At 35.9% G+C, this 18,415-nt stretch overlaps 1 protein-coding gene across 7 annotated transcripts in view; it reads left to right on the top strand.

Moving 5' to 3' along the window:
• The first annotated feature begins 771 nt into the window (after nucleotides 1–771).
• The window catches only part of PDE4D (phosphodiesterase 4D), a 530,620-nt gene continuing 512,976 nt past the window's right edge, over nucleotides 772–18,415 (top strand). For 2 of the 7 annotated variants that reach the window (XM_085566235.1, XM_085566233.1), the window contains exons 1-2: nucleotides 772–1,163; nucleotides 15,692–15,834. The gene's annotated coding sequence lies outside the window, so the exon portion shown is untranslated. Of the gene's footprint in view, nucleotides 1,164–7,434; nucleotides 8,195–8,817; nucleotides 15,835–18,415 lie in introns of those variants that run through there. The other 5 variants (XM_085566236.1, XM_085566237.1, XM_085566238.1 and 2 more) reach the window with 3 other exon arrangements.

The raw sequence follows: 18,415 nt of genomic DNA, 5'->3' as shown, positions 1-18,415 counted from the left end.
GCATGCTACCCATGGCCAGTGTATTCAGATGTTTTTTAGTATCTCCAAAGAGGAAGACTCCACAGCCTTTCTGGACATCAGGCAGGTGAGATTAACACCAGTGTCTCAGGTTCCTCTTCTCAGAAAGAGTAGACAGGAATGAGGTCATCCCTCAATCTCCTTGAATCTAAACTAGACAAGCCAGAAATTCTCAGCTTCTCCTTGTAAGACATTCTTTCCAGGCCTCTCTCCAGCCTTCTTGCTCTCCTCTGGATGCATTTGATTACTTTAATGTCCTTAAGCTGGGCCCAGAACACGCAGCACTCAAGGCAATGATATTTACAAATTTATTGAAACTTATTAAGACAGAAAGACATTGCCTCTTTTTTGGGATAAAGTTAAGAGGACACAGGATTTTCAAGTGTTCTTTCTGAAGTTTTCAGCTCTATATTAGTTGAAAACCTCCAGAAAAGGCTGTGTATGATCTATGTCTAGACAGGGAATACACTGTGATGACTTTAAAGAAGGATGAATTGAGCAGAATGTGCTTTAAACCATAACTCAGCTTGCAGGCTATTGCTTTTTATGAGCAGAGCAAGAGAGAAGAAAGGTTGAAAGGAAGAGCCAGCATTGTTTTGCCTGTCACAGGCTTATAAAATTTGATTGTGGTTTAAAGATGACACTGGTAGTTCTTAAAAACTATTTCATGCTCTTCAGACAATTATTTTCCGTTAGTGTTTTGCAACTAACGGTGTGACCTGCTCTGCCTACAACTTGATTGCCTAATGTTTTCCCACCAGAGAGAAAACTCTTAAATCTCTTACATCCTTGTTCACAACATTTGTTTGAGAAAAAGAATACCAGGACTGAGAGAACTCCTTTGTTTAGGGCTTTTTTTCTCTACTCACTCAAATCTTATCCAGAACTAGCTGAGCTATCCAAAGTATTTAATTGCCAGGGTTTGTTTTTTTTTTTTTTGAGAAGAAAGAAAAAGGCAATGTGCTAAAATAACTGCACATATAAGCTCACTGAGCTGGGTTCACACTGCTGCTGCCAGAGTGACAGCTGCTGCTTCACTGAGAATATCTGCAACTGCCAGAGGGAGTGAAAAGTAAGACTGGGACAATAGTCCAGCCCCTTACAAATTTGTCGCTACCATAGAACTTGTGGGGCTCCCAAAAAAGGTAAAGTGCAGACTGTTATTTATTTCCCTCCTCTTCTCCTTTGACTTGTAACTTTATTTTCTTCCTGACAGCCTTGAACTTCTCCCTTCTCTCTCACTGTGACTTGGTAGGGATCTCAGAAAATATTTATTTTTTTCTCTGCTGCTAATATGACTCTGCATGCATCTCCTGACTCATACCACCTCTGGGAATTGCACTAGGCAGAAAACATGCTGGTTTAATATTCCCCACTCTTTTGTACCTGATTCTATTTATAGGAGATCAACATATAACAAGTAGTTCAAATACTTCTATTTTTCCCAACTGGAAGCAAGGAAGGAAAATCCAGATTCACAATTTAAGATAGGGAAAGAGAAAATGGCAGGGTTCATTCTTCAGTATTCAGTCTCACTCCTTGAGTGCCAGTGCTTGACCTCAGTGATACATCCATGCCAACAGGCTACCAAGTTCCTGGTCTTGTCAGTAATATCTTTAAATGGTAAATGTGCTTCTGTTCTTACTGTGCTATATAGACCAGCAACTATCAGAGCCCCCTAACCATCATGGAAGTTTTAGAGTGGCAGATGTAGTGCACAGTGGTTTTTTCGTATTATAAGCTCAGGAAGTTACATACAAATTACTTTTCTCCTCTCAAGAAAGCCTCCTCTGAAAATCCTGTACAAAATACTACAGTTTCTGAAATCCAGTCCCAGAAGTTGGAATGGACAGGTTTTACAGTTTATAGCTAGTTTCTAACACTGTTGCATTCCCTTTCCAAAGGACTCCAAACTTTTTTCTGGAACTTGAATGCATCAATTTTGAGCCTAACTGTACAGCTCTCACTTTTAAACTTTCTAGTGCCTAGATTGGTTGTCAGTGCAAACAAATTCTAGTATAATCAGATTTTTCTGGGACTAAGAAAATAGAAGCTTAGTGGGGCTTCCCCAGCTGGATATTTACAAGGTTTGTCAACAGAGTGGCAAACAGATTGGGTTTGCTATGTTCTGAACTTCAGTTAGCTGCTTTCATAGCTTATCTGGCATATGTCTGAGCATAAGGTTTATCATTCTTTTAAAGACATGCTCTCTTAGTGTCTTGGAGACAGTTTCTTCATTCCTGACCGGATGTTACTAGTTACTATGGAGAAAATTAGTCCTCTGGATTATGGAGTTTCTCTTCCATTGCTTTATCTTTATTTCTTACCTTTCTGGGAGAAAGAATATGTCTAAGTGAAAACTATTTTTTTATACATATCTGTCTTCTGTGAGCCCGTCCCTTGAATCTAGCTTCCTGTGGATCTGTACGTGTCTGTTTGTCTATTGCTAATGAGACTTCTAATGTTGTCCCCATATCTTCTCTTTCTGGAATAGTTTTATTACTTTACTCCCTTCATGTATTAGCCTTTTTGAGTGAACTGATTTCCCTTGCCTCCAGCCTTTCATTAGTCTAAATGTGACTGCTTTCCAGCAGACAAATGAGATTTAACAGTCTTTCATCATTGCTACTCTGGGTAGGTAATACAACTTTGAAAGAAAAAAGTTGATCCTACACATGCAGGATGTTCAGTCCTACAGAAGCAGTTTATACAACCTCATGGCCTCATAGGTAGTTTTTAAGCTATAACTTGCTGCAGAATGTAGGGATGGAGATGGGTGTTTTGTAGCTTAAATTCTGGAGTAAGAGTCAGAAGATGGAATTCAATTCCAGAATAAGTGATCATGGGAAAAGTTGCTTAATATTGTGTCTCCCTCGACATATGTTAAACTGAAAGGAATTCTATGTTCCTATAATTTCTAGTGGGTGTAGTATAGAGTGTGTGTATTTCCATTCTTTGTATGTAAAAAACCGATTAGCTTTCTTTTTTATTCTTTTTTATCTGTTCTTTTCTATTTCTTGGAGATGGTGGACATGTCTTCCACTAAGTATCCCATATAGCTCACTTTTAAGTCTGGGCCACTGGGCTAAATACAACATATTTTATGCAGGCTTAAGGTGTGCTAGTAATACAGCCAAACTGTACAACTCTGTAGAATTCTATGCAGAATTCAAAATTGTTTATATTGTTTTCACATTGAATTTGGCAGTTAACTGGACATCTAGTAGCAACATTATCACTGGCTGAACTCTTTCATGTGCATGTGAACCCGTAGGACAGATGAATAAATGGTTTCCTAAATAAATTTTTGTATATTTTAATTAAATATTTATTTATTTATTTATTTCCCCAAAAAGTTTGTTATGTGCATTGTTTCTTCAGCTTGTTTTTTGTAGACACATAACATAACCTGAACTAAAGGTTGTTCTTGTTTACTGTAAGCAGGAGTTTCACATTCTTTTGTAGCGTCTACTAAATCTTTATAGGGTTACATGCTGGATTAAGTCCTTCTGCTCCTGACGTAGGATGTGTATTCATGGATCATATGTTCCATTCCTTGCATATTTTCCATGTTTCTTTGTGTGCAGTTCAAATTATTTCCTTCACAAAACTACCATAAAGAGTACAAAATTATTTTATGATCTGGTGTTTGTTAGCATTACTCTGAATAAAATCAGCATCTGGAGACATCTGGAGACATTAACAACTTGTTTATTAAACTACTGTATGCTTGCTTATTCATCATTCAGAGCTGTGTTTGTTCTCAAATAGTATCAGAGCAACCTTATTCTTCATGTAATATTCACTAGCAGATTATACCTGCTGATTAATCAGATGAAAAAACAGACACAATTCTTCTTGTAGCCTTCCTGTAGATCTCTACTTCCATTGTTCATATCTGCAATTACTAATATGCCCTAGCATGTAGAGTTTTGCTGCTGTTTTTAGAGCAGGGTGTCATAGCAATATGCTTGTCTGTCCATGTATTTTATGTGTGCATTGCAAGGGGTGATTTTGTAGCTTATATAGCTAGCCCACAGACATAAACTGGTAACAATTCTGTATGAACTTCACGGATTGCAGGTAACCCTAGGAAAGCCAAGCACAAATGCACTTTGTGAGAGCAAGTACATCTGCAGATGTTTATTTTTCAAATATCTTGTCATCAACAAAACACTTTAGGAGCTGCAGGAGCAAAGGCATGTGAAATCTAAGGGATGAGCAGCAAAATTCACACTGGGGTGGAAAGAGAGTTGAGAAAATTTATATATATCTGTGAATGTAATTTTTGTGGTTTAACAGCAGCTGGCAACTAAGCTTGGTCACTCACTTCCCACTAAGATGGGGGAGAAAATCAGAAGAGCAAAAGTGAGAAAACTTGTGGATTGACATAAAGGCAGTGTAACAGGGAAAGACACTTTCCAAAGGCACTTTCCAAGATTCAGAGATCTCCAGAAGAGTGGGGCCCATCATGTTTAACAGTGATTTGGGAAAGCAAACACCATCACTCCAATCATCCTCCCCCTTCCTCCTACTTTCCCCAGCTTTATATGCTGAGCAGAGTGCCAAATGGAATGGAATATCCTATGGGTTACTGGAGGTCAGTCTTCCCAGCTGTGTCCCTCCTGTAACTCCTTGTGCCCCCAGTCACCTGGGTAGCAGCCACCTGAGTAGCCACCTGAGTAGCAGAAACATTTTTGATGCTGCATGGGCCCTGCTCAGCAATAGCTGATATATGTCTGTGTTATCAGGACTGTTTCCAGCAAAAAATTGCACATATAAACACGTGCCAGATATATGGAGAAAATTAAACCCAATCAAAACCAGGATGTTAACTTAATTGTGCACTCTTTTGGAGAACCTATTTGCCACTGATGAAAATAGCCCTTTTTTCACAGGTCCCAAGTTAGCTAGGAGAGATGACAAATGAAGTCCATCCTGTTAGCATTTTTCCATACAGACGCCTGTAGCTACCAAGCTGCCTAACTCATATCTAAGCTGTGCCTGCCTCTTCTAATGTATCAAAATGGGATTCCCCTTCAGTTTGCCAGAAAGATTAACCTTCAGGCAAATAAGTGCTGAAGTTCCTGCTTAATGTTTTTCCCTTTAAGCTGTGTGCTACAGCATTTAAAAAGTTTTCGGCTAACAAAATAATTTCAAGCATTGTCAATGAAAAATAATTTGTGGATGAACCATTAAAAAAAACCCTGTAACTGGCAGAAGAATGCATTACATTTAACGGTGCTGACTTTATTAGTTGATGTGAAGTTGATATCAGTGTGGCAGACTCAGAAACACAATAAATCAGGGAGTTCTGAAAGGCAGCCAAGTACAGAAAGAATGAATTACATGCAGAAAACTCCTATTATGGAGATGAATAATTTAACAAGATAGAAAAAGAGGATACGTTATCATAAGTACTGAAGGATTAACTGTATTACTTAACCTCAGACAATCCAGTTATTTAGTGAAGACTTTTCTCAAGTGCAGATATTATTTCAGTTAAGTTATTTGATTTTAAATTGAACTACAGTAAACTGGCAATGTGATACAGTCCACAGTTATACAGCAAACAAGGGAATTGCACCAATTTTTTGTGGTACTCAGTTGATTTTTGCTTTCAAAACACAGAATGTGGGTGTCAGGTTACATGTAAAATCCTGCACTGGTGGAAATGGTAGGAGTTAATACTCTTCATGATTTTGAGAAGCAAAACCAGAGACTGCCACTATTTGAAGATATATCTGAGAGTTCTGTTAGATTTATTTGTTGAAAGACTTAGAACTAACACATTTGCATTTTATTTGGGAAACTTATTAAAATAAGCAAAAGGTATAAAAAAGATGTTTTTGACACGGATGTGGGGGAGGCATTTGCCTCCTCACCAAAGCCTTTAATGAAGTTAATATATGGTGGGATAGAAGGGACAATTCTGAAGCCTGTTTGGGGGGAAAAAACAGACCACTGCTTGAATTAATCTGAGAAAAAACACTTTAGCATGTGTGTATATATATTCACTTGCCTCTTAATTAGCAAATACTTGTCTTTGGAGGAGGTTATTCCTCAGTCATCATGGAAAGAAACCTGCTGATAGTTGCTTTATTTTTCTTACATTTCAAAAGCAAGGAACTGAAACTGAAAATTATAGGGTTTCCATTTTCAGATCAGAGACTTGCAAAGGTAACTAACTCAAGTTTCAAAGCTGTGAAACCATTTTGTTTGTCAAATAGCATATGGGCTGGTGGCAAGGTCACCAATGAATATAGATAAATGGAGATTTTGTATGCATCCCATAGGTGTGGCTAGAATATTTTAAAATTGATAGGTTAAATTGTATAATATTATCCCTTAAAAAATATTCTTTTTATGCTATCAATTCACGTTTGCCCTTTGGTTTACAAGTGCTGTTCTTTGGAGGTGGCTGCTCTTTAGCCCTGGTGGAATTGTAGAATCTTGAAATGAAGTTATTCCTTTCACATATTGCTCAAGAATTTGTGGAATATTGAGACATTGAGAATTTTTTCTAATTAATAGAAACAACACAACTGAATAGTACTTTCAATGTCTGTTACAAATGGTTCACTTTCAGCATAATGGGTTTTGGGGTTTTTTTTTTGTTTGGGTTTTTTTTTTTTGTTTTTTTGGTTTTTTTTTTTTTTTCATTGCAAGTGCTCATCAAGACATATTCAAAAGGATGCAATACTGAAAAAGTTCATTATTACTACAGTAGATTGTAAACCTGGGGAGGAGCTTGCCTATGCCTAGGTTTGTAAAAAGACAAGATTCATGAGATTAAGGCTTTTGTCTCTCAAATTCAAGTTATGGTGCCCAGCAGGACAAAGTGGTTTAGATAGTCATCTGCAGCTACCAGCTGTCTTAGAAAAAATCTAAAACTGCAAAATATCTGTAGAATCTGCCAAATATTATATCTTCACAGCAAATAGAGGAGTCTGTTTTATGGAATGCATTTTGCCCAGGAGATTTCAGAAATTTTATCAACACAGAGAATTCAGTGGACATATTTATAGAAAGATAATTCAGTAAGGTCCAAATTTTTATTTTGACAGATTTCTCTGTATTTTTCATTAGATGAAAGTATATAAATAGATAAAAAGTATGGTCTATAAAAGAAACTGGTCTATAAAAGAAACTATAATAATACATATTTCAATTTTTATTTAATATTAAATATTTATATGAATTAAAAAAATAAATTTCTTCTCTTAATCTAAAGCACTTCATTAAAGTTATTTACCAGAAAAAAAATCAAAGTAATGCTAGTTTCAAATTGGTCAAACCCAGATTTTGAAACCATGGAATGTCCCAGGAAGAACAACTTTTGTTCCATATGCTCTAATATGCAATTTGTGGTCTTTTAATTTTTTTTTTTTTTTTTTTTTTTTTTTTTGTTATTAATTGAAGACACATTCTATTGTGCCTCTTTCTTGTAAATGATGTAAATCTTAAGTTCTAGGACCATGCAGACTGCTTTCCAGGAAGATGGCTTGTTAATGCACTGAAGCCACCTGACATCTATAAAAAGTAAAATCTTACTCTAATCAGATTTTATGGAAGGATGTTTCACATTTAGATGTAACAATGAATTAACAGCAGCAGAACTGTGAAACAATTGCATAAGACAAATAAATCCACTTTTTATAGCTCTTTGTCAGTATTGTGAAAAATAATCACTGCTAAGGAAGATGGTGATCTTCTGAAATGTTTAACCGATACTACAAATGTTTGACTATAGTACTAGCCATCTGACTGCAATGGAGGATTTTCATGTTGACTGGAATTTATTCTGTTAACAATGAAACGGTGATTTTTCTTTTTTTTTTTTTTGCTCTCTTTTTACATGCTTCCTTCTCTCTACACAGAAGGCAATCCTAGATAAGCAGATTAATATGTGGGATAGATCCTCTTCATTGTTCTGTGCAGCACTTCCAGCTTTTCCTAGCCAGTTGGACTTGTTAGGAGAAGCTGAGCGATTGGTTGTTTCCTGTGCTCCGTTTCATAAATTATAGCCCAGCATGCATGAGCATGATTCCTACAGTTGCAGTAATCCAGAGGCCTGTCAGTTCCTGACTTTATGCATGTTTATTTCTACTCGTTTTATAATATTGCACTGGAATTTCCTGTCTTAGATAGTTTGCTGTTGCATCGCCAGGATTCTGTGAGTAATTTTGACTTTTTCTACTCTGTTAATTACATACTGTAAACAAGAAATGCATGTGTTTAGGAAGTAGCTCACTGGCAGCTAACATTTGTGATTCTGTGCTGTTTAAGACCGGGTAAGTAAACTTCGTAGTTCTTCTCTTGCTAGGTTTAAAACATGATTTTGCATGTGGTCAGTGCATTTGGTGTTCATGCACATCTGAAATAGACTTTGTCTCATAGCTTTTATTATTCTACAAGAAAATATAGTGGTGTTGCATTGCACCTCATCTGTGCCTAATTAATGCATGTGGCATGTCTCATATTTTCAAGTATACTGTATACTAGCAATTGTCGTAGAACTAATGAAGAAATACACACAGTTGTGAGCTTGTAATATGATAGAAAATCCCCACTCCTTTCATACTCCCCCCCTTATCCTCTAAATAAGAACAGACATCAGTAAAAGGCAAGATAGTGTTAACAACGCGTTTGTTTAACAACTGCAAGGTTTAACACCCTCCCCTGTCCCATCGTTACACCCCCCCCCCCCCCCCCCCGGCTCCTTTTTATGTGCTGTGATGTTTTCTGTAATTTGTAAAGATTTTTTTTTTTTTTTGTGGCAAGCAAAATAACAGCATGTTACAGTTCAGGCTTTAAAAAAGCAAATTCTACCCACAGTGAACTAGAAACCCGCGGGAAATGCTGTACAGGACATTGGTTTATCAAATGGAGTTATCATGGTGAATCCCTTGTTGATTTCCTGAGATTATCAAGTGTTACCTCTGCACAACTCAGGTTTAAAACAATAGAGCAACATATTGAAATCAGAAATTAGAAAGCTACTAAGGTAACACTCTACACTTCTCTCATAAATACTATAAGATCATATTCATTGCTATAAACACATGTCCATGTAAAGAACTTTCCAGGTTGCTTTTTTAACACTGGAAAAGCGACTTTGCTGTGTGGTGTAATAAAGCTAGTGTTTGCTGGTAAATAGTTTAGGTTATAAGAAGAATCACAGATGTTTTGCTACCAATACATAAGCCTATGCTCTTTCTTATTAGTTTTTATTTTTGACTTAACTTTCAGATAGAATTGTGTGACTAAATAATTTTAAATAGTAAATATCCTTCAGACAGCTGCCTTGCTCTTTCTAATATATATTATTGCTCCTGGGTATATAAAATACTTTTGTAAAACTTCTCTAGATATCTTTTTTTTGCTAGCAAAGAAATTATTTTTCAATCCTGAAATAGAAAACAGAAATGTAATTTTCGCAATATTCCTACTTGCATGTTTTGCATTGCAATGCCCAGATGCTTGCAAGATTAAAGTGGCCATCACAAACTGAAAGAGAACAATATGTTGATTATGTCTCAAATATTTTTGTTAGATGTGGATAAGCAAAGTGAATAGATTAGCTCCTCTAAATGGCTTTATGAATTTTAACAAGGGGTTTGCTTACACATGTAATATTTTTGAGGTAACTTTTGCCAACTTTACTATAATGATCATACAAAGCAAGTAGATATGCTACTCTGTGTGGTAATATTAAACCTGAAGCACAGTGAAATCAGTTTGGCTGAGATGATATACTTTAAATGAGATAATGAACTACATTATAAATTATGAATTCCTATGATACTTATGCAATTAGAAATAAGAATCCAAAGTTCTCTTAGACATGTAACCTGGTTTCAGCAGAGTTCCTCTGACGTATGTGAAGCGCAAGGAATTAAGTTGGTGAGACATTAAACTTGGAAAATGTGGTATTGTGGTCTGAACAGCCATGTGACTTGTCATGTCTCATCTGAATGGAAGTTATTTATGCCAGGATAATTTTTTTCCTATGGTCAGGCTAATTAGCTCTTAACAGTGCTACTTTACTTCTGTGCTCAATAAAAAAGAGAGACTGTGGAAAAAACCTTGCAAGTTTAAGTAACTTTCTTATGATGCTGTGATCCCAAGGTGAGCAATGTGCTGTAGCCGAGCACATGGACTGCTAACAATTCTAACAATTCATGTTAATACCATGTTTTCAGCTGAAACTGTATTGAGACAGAATTCTATATGTGCTATTTGGAATCTAACATATCACAAGCAGTGCCTTCAGGCTGGATCAAAGTCCTATTGTGCTGGATGCTGTTCAAACAAGTAGTGAAAGGAAGTCCTTGCCCTTATGAGATTATAAGCTAAACAGGGTGGTAGGCACAGGATGGGTATGTGCACAACTTAAACATAACCTTGGGCAAGTCAGAGCAGGTCAGCAGCTAAAGAAGGAATGAAATTCTGGAACATATTTTCAATAGAGTGCTGTATTATACATATCTGTAGCAAAAGCCTGAGGCAGTGAAGGTCCACATTAGGACACCTGTTTGATCCAAGAAGCAGCATAGGTGCGTTGTGCCAAAGATAATTAGACCGGAATTAGCTTGCACTGAACATTTTACTGCTTCTTGTCTAGAGGCTCCCATCATTCATAGCTCAGGGCCTCTGATGCTACTTAAAAGAAACTTTGTCTTAAGTTAAATGATTCTTGCAAAATTTTACATCTGCTTTAGGAAGGCTATATCTCTAGAATTTTAGAGCTCTTTGGAAAATTTTTCTCGAGAGTTTAGGAGAGAGGCTCAGATTTGCAGCCTTATTTAAAACATGCCAGAAGCTATTCTTTATAAATGCAAGGAGTTCAACTTCAAAAGGAAGACAGAAGAACTTAAAGCTTTTACACACTCCCTACCTTGTGTCCATATTTTTTGTTTGCATTGGTGTTCAGCTGAAGCAAGTGAAATTCATGTGTGTTAGTCTCCTTAAACTTAAGGCTGATATTAAGAAATGCTTTACATAACTTGAAAGAACTTATAATGTTTTGCCCTCTGCCTGGATTGTCATTAGGTATTTGAATGGTCTTGGGCACAAGCAAGCATATAATCATGTCATTGCAATAATGCCTTGTATCCTCTTAAAACAGCACAAACCTACATCTATGATGTCTGTATGTTCTGGTAGATCATTCAGGAGATTGGAAAGTGTGAGGAGGGCAGAGAGAGAGAGGAAAGAAGGAAAACTAGAAGGAAAAACAAGTGAGTTCCTATCACATTTGGAAGAAACCAAAGGGAATAACAGGGAATATTGAAATGCAAATTAACTTTTCCAACCAGTACCTTAAAACTATATTTAAAATGTTGATTTATAGTCTTAAAGTATGTGATGCAATGTAAGGGGGAAAGAAAAAGTCTCTAATTCATATTAACAAAGCAGCTTTTGGCTTTCTTCTGTAATTTTGTCTTTGTAGTCACTTTCTGTATGATTGTTATGCAGTGAACTTACTGATTATAAAATATACCTCAAAGATGAATGTGTGGATGTTCATAGTAGGTGAGAATTTACATTTGTATAGACATAGATAAACCTTATTATTTGCAGGTAGTTGCATTCTCCAGATCAAGAAACTAATTACTTTGGTTTTTTTGTGTCAAGGTTTGAGTTTTGTGCATCTGAAAAAGTAATTTTCTGTTCCTGTGTCCCCACTTGCTCTGCTTGAATGAAAGTATTGTTACCCAAAGTAGAATGCAGATGTATTTACATTTTCAGGCAGTAACACAAACATTCTGCCCAAGTAGTATAGCTCCTGGCTTGTGTGCAGAGAACATGCTGTTCACTCAGGGCTCACTGGAACTTGCTGTTCTCTGCATGAGAAATGATGGTGTCTTTTACATTAAATAATTTGCTAGTGAGTTTTACCTGTCTTGGTGATTTGGAGAACTAGCAAAGCTCAACCTTGCTGTAGCCTGGAATCTGAATTTCATCCTGTAGACAGTCTGTTATCTTTCTTGTTGCATCATATCAAATACAATCTCATTTATGTCTTCAGTTTTGACAAAGCAGACCAAGCTATTTTTGAATATTCATGGTCATAGGCAGTTGAGTAAGGACTATAGGTATATATTTTGTAGTTTACCAAAATAAAAAATGAAATAATTTTAGTTTAGTAAAGGATTTGAAAAGCTAAAGGGAAAAAACCAGCTTTTTGTGTATTATATGTACAAAATCAGCAGTGTATAAAATTTTTATTAAAGTGTGGATGACAAAAATTGTATTTGATGTGTGTTTGGATGTGGTCTGAGGGTAAGATAGGAACTGAAATGGAAGAAGTTGGAAGGTGATTTTATGGCCTGTGATAATAAAGGATATAGATGGAATAAAAGGACTCTGCTGTACAAATTGAGCTGACAAAGCTTGAAAGCTGGTTTATACACTATTTCAGTGATAAACCAGAAATTTGAGAACATAAGGGATGTGCATGCTGTGAAGTGTGATTAATCAAATCTATGTTTGTCTGTGGTTGTAGTTATCCTGAACAGTTCTCCCAAATCTTTTCCGGTTAGTTAAGAAAAATTGCATTTGACTGCAGTACATAAATGTCTGACACAGTAGGGGAAAGCAATTCACAGCTGATCTTGTTATGAAGAATTTCAATATGTGACTCAATCAGTATTTGGTGATAATTATATTTCCCCTAAGGTACCACATTTCACAAATGCAATTAAAAATAAAAGCGTTTTGTTAATTTGAACACAATGGGCCCTTTTTTAACATTAAATGCCTTAATATATTTATTTTTACACTATCTAAAATACTACATGTGTTAATTTGTGATTATTAACCCCCCAACCAGAGCTAGTGTGTGGCTGTACGTGTACAATTTACATGCAAAATTGAAAATTGACTTTTTGATGCTGATTTTGCTTGCTGTTTTTAAACCTTGAATATAAAATTTCATTCAATCTGAATCAAAAAATTTAAAATTCTTCTTTTAAGTTAATATCTAACAGTTAAGATGTTCAAATATAGTCTGTCTATTCCTTATCTAGGAACAGACAGTATCTATTCAGATCTAGGGATCTCCTCCCTAAACTCTTTTGAGCTCTGGGCATTGATGTCAAGGTTTGTGGTTTCATTAATTTATAGCCAAGGAGTCTTCACTGATTCCTATCTTTCTGTCTCTTCTTTCTGGCTTCATGAGTAAATTGATATAGAAAAGAAGATATATTTTTATGAGAATGAATTTTCTACTTTCTTTACACTCAGTACATGCATACCTTGATAAAAAATTAGTGTGGTGATTAGATATTTATGAACACAAACCATCACTTACACAAAGAAAATCTACAAAATGAAAATTGTGCTTGAAAAACTACTTAAAATTAAATAAAGGGCTGAGGTTTTTAATATTTGCACTTTTCAGAATTTGAATACTGTATGCAGCTTCTGTACTCAGCTCATGTGGAGATTTGAACATCTGTGGCTCATTCATGTAAACAGATGGTGAGATCTGTGATGTCCCAGGCACTTGTCGTGAAACGTGGTATCTGGCAGAAATGTATTTGTACATTCACCTATTTCTGACCATTAAAATGACTGTCTTTACTCCAGCCTTTTTGTATATGAAATTTCTAGAAGTGTCCGGCCCTTGATCTTCAGGAACATACTGTTATGTGCTTCTCTTATCTCCATATGGATGCTTCCTACCAAGATATTTAATTATGAAGAGAGGGAAAGTTGTTAATCACTTATATATTTATAATAGATTCCCAGTTAGTGTATATAGAAGAGCATGAATAAATGAATAAATGAGTAAATGAAACAATTAGCTGAAAACACCAATTACTAATACGCTTTGAATGTAATTAAAATTAAAAGTTATAGGAACATATACCTAATGCCCTGTTAATTGATATTGTGGGGTATTTTTATTTAAACATAAATCTCTCCTTTGAGAAAGCATCTGTTGCTCTGGGTAATCTCTTCAAGTTTATTTTGGATGAAGACAGTAACTTCCAATGACAAAACAAAATCTGAAAACATAAATCATGGTCATTATAGTAATTTCCTGAAGTCTTCTCACAGAAATAACTCTAAGGCCCTTTATTCAATATTCAGATTGAATTGCTTTTTTGTGTGTATAGCTGTGGGAATACTAATGTATAGGATAACCCATAGTAAGACAGTCACAATACTGGTGTTCACAAAAAATGCAGTGCAGAATGATCAGCAAGTGATCATTCTTTTTTCAGTGCAAGAGAATGAAAGGTGACTTTTAAAATACAGGGGAAATGTAGCATGAGAAAAGAGTTACATTACTGCAATGGAATGAATATAGCCTCCTATGTCCAGGTTTGGAGAGCAATAGGAAAATTCAGCAAGAGTAGAACGGAAAAAAAGAGTCTCCTGTAGGTTGTTGAGCAACATTCATTGGCAAACTTGGTAGGGTAGGAAATGAAGAGAGTAAAAGGTAGAAAATAATCCAGGAAATGTCTACTTTTGCAATTTGTTGGACTGAGAAATTTAAAGGTGATGCTTATGGATAAAATTCCTGACTTTTCTTACATTATCTTCTTGCTAAATGTGCTGTTTCAACAAAGGAAGAATTGCTTATTTCTTCTAGCTTCAGCTTCTGATTCTTAATTCTGCCTCTTAATGAGTCTTATTGCAGCTAAGAGCACAATATCACCTTCAAACTCTTTTATTAACATGTGATAAATTCATTCTAAGTACTTCCCAGTCCTAGCTAAGATTCTAAGCTTTTTAATATAATCCCTGGGTTTAGATACTCTTGATCTATCTAAACTATGTCAAGCATTATTTTAAACATTCATCTCTTCAATGAGGATACTATTCAAACTTAGAAGGTTTTCACGGCTCATTGAAGTTTCTGCTTTCAGAGATACTAAGCAATATAGTATTCCAGTTTTATTAGCATTAGGATGGCCTGTTCTGGGAAAAAACCCAAACTTATGCTCTCTGGAATTTGCTCTTTTGTGGTTATGGTTTGCTGCAAGTGGACCACTTAGAGTTATAATGGTACTTTGCTGATAGAAAGCAAAGTCTGTTTTGCTCTTGTGACTTTTATTTTTTTTTTAAGCTGAGATCTGTTTGCAGAACTGTGAGGTTAGAATCCTTAATAATTAAGATACAAATTTCCGTATGAACTTTGAACCATGCATTCACCATGTTATGTAGCTCTGTGTCTCATGGTCCTAAACCAGTTCATACTTCATTTGTTTATTTATATCTCTCTCCATTCCCCATATCCCCCTCCCTCATGAAAAGTATCTAGAATGATTTTGAAATCTAAGCTTCTGTGCAGAAAATTTCTTGCATCTGAAATAGGAGTAGTGTGAAATCTGATACATCCATTATGCTCTGGAGTCTGGTGGTGAGGGTACTTAAGGGTCAAAAAACAGCCTAGGACAGTAAGAGCTGGGGGAGACAGACACAGTGAATATTTGTGTGTTCTTCCTACTCGGAACAGGTCCCACCATGTCCTACCTTCCAGACCATGCCAGCTGGCAGAAGCTAGTACAGTGCCAGGAAACATGTTTGTAGGTCCTGCAGCAGATCATGTGTCCAGGGTTCAAACTTGCGGCCCAGCCACACTTTGCTTGGCTTTTGGGAGTTCAAGTCTGTCCAGTGTGTTTACTTATCAAGCTGCTTTGTTGCTTTTTGCCAGGGTAACTTCTCAGCCTGCTTGCTACACCAGCTGACCAGCTTCCTGGTCAGCCGCTCTTCGCTTGCTTGAAAAGGCAGGTCCTCCCCAGCCAACAGCTCTCTAGTTGTCCAAAGAAGGGCATGTCCACGAAGAAAACCCCACAGGTAAGAGGAAATGCTCTCTCCAGAGCAGGGACTGCGCATGCAGGGTGCACACAGCCAGGGGAACCCACTGCATGCTTTGTACAAAATTTGTATGTGAGTGCTTTGGGCACGGTCTGCAGCTGCCATGAGAGTCTCCAGAGGTGTGGCACCCTCTGTGTTTCAGTTGCTTTGCTGTAGGTTTGCTCTGGGAATTCAGTGTTAAAAGACTTAAAACTGTGAGTTAAACACTGGATTGAGACTTTTCATGGGAAGCTGTATATGAACTCACACGTTATTTATGTTTACAAAACATAGCAAAAAAAGGAAACAGCACAAAATATTTTAAAGTTTAAACAAGAAGTTAAGGGAATGGCTTTCAGTAGAATTGTCTGCTTGGAATTAGGTATTAGTTCCTTGCTGTTTTGGGTTAGTAATGCATTTCAGATACTCACAGTGAAAAGTTTACAGAATTAAAGCTTTGTCTGTTCACTATAGGGATAACCCATGACAACTTAATGTTCATGAATTTTTTCAGCACTTTGTATTTTCTTAGTCTGTTATTAATTTGATTTAGACCATTATATATCTAACTACTCAATATAACATACATGCTTTAGTTTAGATAAAGTAATTTTCTCATGTGGGGAAAAAGTATTATTCTGCTTCAGGGAATTGTTTGACATATAAATTAAATAAAAATTTAAGAATTTGCATTGGTGATTCCTTAGGAGATCTGAAATTATGTTGTTTGAGAGAGTTAATCCATGAACAGACAGACTCTAAAAATATAAATACATTCAGACAAACATACAACACACAAATATATCACTGGGTGAGAAAAATCTGAACCCAAATCTGAATCCTACTATTGAAGAACGAAATCTTACAGGTACCAATTTATGTGCAAATTCTTGCTGACATACACTGAAATTGTTTCAAAGTAAGCTATACTCTGTGATGGTCAGATATTTGATTGAATTTAAGGACAACCAATTTGGAAGGCATAGTATGACAGAATAACAATTTATAGTAATTTATAGGTTTTATTATTATTATTTTTATTTTTTCCCTACTTAAAGTCATTTTCTCATCATTCAGATTTCTAAGTCCTCCACTGTAATTTTGGAATTCAATTACACTTTTACTAATTAAATTCAGTGGAAGAGCTTATGCAAAACCATATAAATTATTAAATTGCCAATAGTATATTTTAAAATAAGCATAATGATAAAATTATTTGTATTAATCCATTCATGAAATTAACTTGATAATTCAAAATTTTTAAATGAAGCCAATTACATGACAAGATTTTACCTAGAACTAGATTTGAAGAAGTATAAACCAGTATTGGATTATGACATGTTGTGCAGCCAGACTATACTAATTTAAATTTTAATCTTTGAAAGTAAATTGCAGGTAAAACATGAGACGGTAGCAAAATTTTAGGACTCCTACTGTTAGTTACTCCTATGCAAGTGATTCATGAAGAGAAAAGAAGGGAAAGAAAGCAGATATGATCATCAGTTTCGTCTGCATTTGCTTCCTTGGGACAGTGTCTATGAATTTGTTTTCAGGCTTGTTATTGTTCACCCTGGAGAAGTCTCTTGGGAGAATCTTTTATTATTTAGGAATATTTACAGAGGTAGTTAAAAGTACATTCCTACATGCTTCACTTATGGAAATTTTCTTATTGCTTTTTCCATATTAATGGAACCCTTTGGCTAACCTCTATCTCAAAAATTCAGTTTCAAGTATACATCTGTTAAGAGAAACTTCACTCCAATCAAATGAAGCTTCACAAAATTTACTAGCAGCTGAAAATACGTTTGTATGAGAAGAGTAAAGGACTTTTTATCTAAGAAGTGTAGCTGGAGGGTGCTTATCAGTCCTTATCACATGAGTCTTCTGTGGTTGTACCATAAGGATGACAAGGCATAATTCTCTTTAGAGAGCACTGGGGAAGGGGAGACTGGTGCAGCCCAAAGTCACAGTGGGGTTGGAGAAGATGGCAGCAGCTTCACAGTGAGGAGCCACTGCAGCTGTGGCTGTGTCAGTATTTGCTGCCCTGCTGCCTTCTGTACTGGGAGGTGCTTCACACACTCACCCCTGAACCAGGACAGGCATGTGTTTGTTTTCTGACAAAGCATATTCGTGTATCAGCATTAGCCTGGCTTGAGATGCAGCTGACCATCTGGACCCTGAATTTATAAAGGATTTTTTCCAAATCAGGCTTAGCATTCCCCTCCACTCCATATTAATCTGGTTTTTATTCTGTTCCTTGGGAAATATATTGCTGATACATACTGGGCAGATCCCGTACAGCAGGAAGTTTTCACTTTCATGTTTTAAAAAGCAAATAATAATTTTTAATCTAAATGTTTTCAGATTTTTAAAAGATTTTTTTAGACAAACATCAGTAAAATTGTGGTTGTGAATTGAAAATAATTTTAAAAATCTTTGCACAAGGTTTTCAGAGGAAATGAATGTTTTAAATTGAATTTATGGGTTTAATTCCTCACAGCCATTCTTTTATATGTAAATGATTACATTTTTTTAAATCATGCAGATATTAAGTACCACTGTTATGATACTTGTATTAGTT

This window comes from Lonchura striata, chromosome Z (genome assembly GCF_050655825.1).
Source record: "Lonchura striata isolate lonStrDom1 chromosome Z, ASM5065582v1, whole genome shotgun sequence".
NCBI classification, from domain to species: domain Eukaryota; kingdom Metazoa; phylum Chordata; class Aves; order Passeriformes; family Estrildidae; genus Lonchura; species Lonchura striata.
The sequence above is the reverse complement of the archived record's forward strand: the minus strand, read 5'-3'. Positions and strand labels throughout refer to the sequence as shown.